Below are 4,745 nucleotides of genomic sequence, written 5' to 3'. Positions count from 1 at the left end.
TTTTAAGATCAGTCTCTCTTCTGAGGTCTTTGGGTTCATGTTCAGGCTTAAGTGTGTCACCATGATGGAAACAGGTGAAATTTGGTCACACTTTAGTATGGGGAACACACATTCACTATTAACTCCGACTTCTGCCTCATAAACTCCTAATGTACTGCTTATTAATAGTTAGTAAGGTAGTTTTTGTAGCGTTTAAGTTTAGGTATTGGGTCGGATTAAGGGATGTAGAATAAGGCATTAATATGAGCTTTATAAGTGCTAATACACAGACAATATCATAGTAATATGCATGATCATAAGACACTAGTTAATAACTGAACCTTAAAATAAATGTTACTGAAATTTTTATCGATTTGGAATTGTTTTAGTGAATTAACGGATCTTAGTGACATTAAAAGTGATTAATAGCGGGTTATCCGGGGTTTATTATGATCATGCATATTACTATGATATTGTCTGTTTATGAGCACTTCTAAAGCTCATATTAATGCCTTATTCTGCATCCCTTAATCCGACCTAATACCTAAACTTAAACGCTACAAAAACTACCTTACTAACTATTAATAAGCAGTAAATTAGGAGGTTATGAAGAAGAGTTAATAGTGAATGTGTGTTCCCCATACTAAAGTGTGACCCCATTTCTTGCTAATGACAGCGAGTCAGAAGGTGGCAAAATGAATAGTGTTACTCATCTCACTTTTATTTTAATTTTTTTTGTTACCAGATCTTCAGTCGGTCAATCTTCCATTGTTCTCCTCATTTGCAAATCACTAAAAAGCGTCTGCTGAATAAATAAATGTAAAAATGTATGCTTACTGCTTTAACCTCTTGTGAAATATGAATTATTCACTGCAACAAAAAAAAATGCTCTTCTTACTCAGTCATTTTGTCTTGTTTCTAGTCTAAATATCTAACAATTCTTAAATCAAAATGCATTTACCAATTTTTCCAAATTTATGTTCCTAACATAAATTTTCTCACCCCATTGGCAGATCATTTTGCCTGTTTTAAGCAAAAACTCTCTTCATTTAGATTTTATTTTTAAGAAAACAAGAAACTCAAAGGTCTGACCCAGCCTCCATAAAGACAAAAACAGAGGCGGAGCGGAGCAGAAAGTGATCAATAATCAGAAAAAAAGACTGTGAGAGAGAGAGAGAGAGAGAGAGAGAGAGAGAGAGAGAGAGAGAGAGAGAGAGAGAGAGAGAGAGAGAGAGAGAGAGAGAGAGAGAGAGAGAGAGAGAGAGAGAGAGAGAGAGAGAGAGAGAGGTGGTTAAAGGGGTACTTCAGCGCTGGGAAGATGAATCTGTATTTAAACTGGGTCATCAATGCAGTAGAAATGTGAAATTATTTTTGAATTTGGTGCCTTCTAGACTGAGAAAGGACAGAAAATGTATTTTTGTCCCTTGGGGATGAAAGACTACAATTCCCAGAATGCTTCGCTGCCCTGTGAGGCCATTCCCAACGCCACCAACTTGATTACTGTGACTGAGTTAGAGAAGACACTTCAATTAAAAACTGAACGTGTCTGTTCAATATAATGAGTGAGTCACCGCGCGAGTATCACAGCACTGAGCACTAACTGCAGGAGTGATGAGAGCTGAGGTAATCGCGACTACACTCGCGGCATACATTCACAACGAGAGTTCAGTCTGGCGCGTTTCAGTTCATGCCTTTGCAAGCTTAACTTTCATAGAAATTGATTTGAAAAGTTAAAAGACTTACATTGCTCAACATAGCTCCGTTTAAATGAGTGCCTGTAGCTGCGACCTGAGCTCTCCCTGCGAGTCAGTTGAGTGTGACCGCCCATCCTCCATGCGCGGATTCAAAACATGATGAAATGGCTCCCTCTGCTGGCTGTAGTCTTTAGCCTTTAGGCAAACATTCCTCCTATGATGCAAAAATCGTCAATTTGCATCATAGGAGGAATTTTTCCAGAAATAAAATGCATAAATCTCTTATCTCAGGGGGATATGAGAGGGGAAAGCTCAATCATTTGAATATAATCCAGGGTTTCTACTGATACAAAGCCATATGCTAATCGCTGAAGTAACCCTTTAAGCACTTTATTACTCTATGAACTTTACATCATACTACATCACTGACCATTATTTAAATAACATAAAAACAAATTCACAATAAGCATATCATTTTGTACTATACATAGTACCTCATTAAAACACCATACATCACAAAAGAAAACCACATTATTTGTAAATCTATAATAAGCACATTCAATTTTCAGTCTTCCCTCTATTAACCGTCTAAACATCATTTCAGGATCTATTGTAGCAAGTTGTAGGCCTTTGTTTTTTCTTGTTTTCCAAATTGCCAGTTTAGCCACTCCAATAAGATAATTAAGTAAACATATTTTCCTCCTCATTGAAAAATTGTATTTCATTCCCCCAATAAAAACTTTATCAGAAAAGTCCTCATTAAATCTTATGAACAAGGTCTCAACTAAACAGATCTCGTAATCTGCTACGCCATAAAAATAAATGTTCTAGGTCTTTCTCCAACCCACAAAATGGACATTCCCCTACTAATGCTGGGTCCAGGTGTGCCAAATGTCGGTCTGTAGCTATGGCCCCGTGAATAATCCTCCACTGTAGATCCGCAGTGCGCTTCTCTACAGGGGGTTTATACAGGGTCCGCCACCTGTCCCGCACCAGAAAGTCTGGTTGTAAGAGTTCTGACCATCTAGAGGCTTTTTGCTTCTTCAAAGAAGCTCGGTGTGTGGTCTTAACTGTAGTGCAGTAGATTGCTTTCTTAGATACATCTTTAAAAAAGTCCAGCTGATGGGTCCTGAAAGATCCCTGCAACTTCACCTTCCTCATCTTCATTTATTACAGGTGAAATTTTTAATTCTGGGAAAAACTGCCCAGTTCTCATGTCCTCCGTTTGTCTCAGTCCTATCCAAGTCCGGCAGCTGATCGGTAGTGCATCACAGATTTCGTCTTTCAACTTTGAAACAAGACGCCAAGACTTTGACCCCGTCATCTCTTGAAGTGTCTCAATGGATTTTCAACCCCTCTCATCCAGAAGATGTCCAAGTTTCTGAACACCATTCCTCAGCAAACATCTCCTCACACTTATGGAGGACAGCAGTCTAGTCTGGATCATTGGGTTGAAAAACAAAGGTTCCTCTGGAGTCCACTGTCCTTGATCAGCCATGTCCCGCTCCACTCTAAAAACAGTTCTCCATGTCTGTATCATAGACTTATATAAGGGTGGAAGCTCTGACAGGCTCACTTCCTCTAGATTCATTAAAAACAGGTGTCTATCAAAACCAAGTCCTCCTGTCTGCTTCAAGAATGCACATGCAGTTTTGGCCCATACCACATCTTTGTTGTAGAGAAGTCTCTGCACAGCTTGTATCCTGAACGCCCGGATCCGTCTCCTCACATCCACCAGGCCTTGACCGCCCTCTTGGACCGGTAAATAAAGTGCAGCTGCACGGATCCAGTGCTGTTCATTCCAGGAAAAATTTACAAATGTCCTTTGAATCATAGAGATAAGTTCCTCAGGAGGCTCCATAGTTATAGTCCTATGCCACAACATCGACGCAGCGAGATTATTGATAACCAGAGCTCTCCCTCTATAGGACAATTGTGGCAATAGCCATTTCCATTTCGACAATTTAGCACACACCATCTCCAGCAGACCCTCCCAATTTTTCTTTTGAAACTGATCATTCCCTAAAAAAACTCCTAGTGCTTTCAAACCATCCTGTCTCCACTGCAACCCACCCGGAAGTTGAGGAAAACCCGTACCTTCCCATTTACCAATGATAAAACCTTCACTTTTAGACCAGTTAACTCTAGCAGAAGAGGCTTCCCTATCTCGAGGGAACTTCGAGCTGCGTCGAAACGCTAGGGGGGACGCCTCTGCGTGCCATGTCATGAAGCACTTGTGTAATCAGTCCAATAGCGGGACGATACGTCACGGGCGGGTGACGTCATCGACCAGGAAGCTATAAAGCATGCCCGGACCAAACAGTCACTAGCTTCTGTGTCTTCACAAAGCGCTCTGTGTGATATTGTATGTCCATTTATTGTGTGTGTGTCAAAAGAGAAAGAAAAAGAATGTCTAGTCAGTTCAGGCGTTGTGTTCCTCCCTGCCCTCGTTACATCACGGGTGGGGATACACACGACCTGTGTGTAATGTGTTTGGGGCTCGAGCATGCCCAGTCAGCTCTCGAGGGGGTTGGCTGCGAGCATTGCGAGAGTCTCCCAATGCGTACATTAAGATCACGCCGGGCACTCTTCGAGGAGAGTGCTTTGGCTCGCGGTCCCCAGGGCTCGGGTCCCGCTGTTGCCGAGGCACAGCGAAGGCTCGCGTCTTGGGGATCGCAGTTAGATCTGGTGGCGGGGTTAGAGACGGGTGATCCCCTATCTCTGCCCTTACCCACTGGATCTCAAGCCTCAGCTCGTGAGTTGGAAGCATGCTCTGCGGTTTCTTCCGCTCGCGCTGAGGCACAAGATCAGCTGCAGCACTCCAGTTCCGAGGAACTGGATGTTGTGAGTGTAAATGAAACTGACGAACTACTTCCACCATTACACACACACGCACAGGAGGAGCTAATGGAGGTTGTCACTCGTGCCGTTGCCAGATTAAGTTTAGACTGGCCGGCCGAGTGTTATGAGTCACAAAAACACAAAAGCAGGGTAGATGAAAGATTTCTGCCCTCATATACTCAACCTCCTAGGCGGGGCTTAACATTTTTCCCGGACCTCCACACCGAGGTG

The sequence above is a fragment of the Pseudorasbora parva genome, chromosome 10, assembly GCF_024679245.1.
Source record: "Pseudorasbora parva isolate DD20220531a chromosome 10, ASM2467924v1, whole genome shotgun sequence".
Classification (NCBI taxonomy): Eukaryota; Metazoa; Chordata; class Actinopteri; order Cypriniformes; family Gobionidae; genus Pseudorasbora; species Pseudorasbora parva.
The sequence above is the reverse complement of the archived record's forward strand: the minus strand, read 5'-3'. Positions refer to the sequence as shown.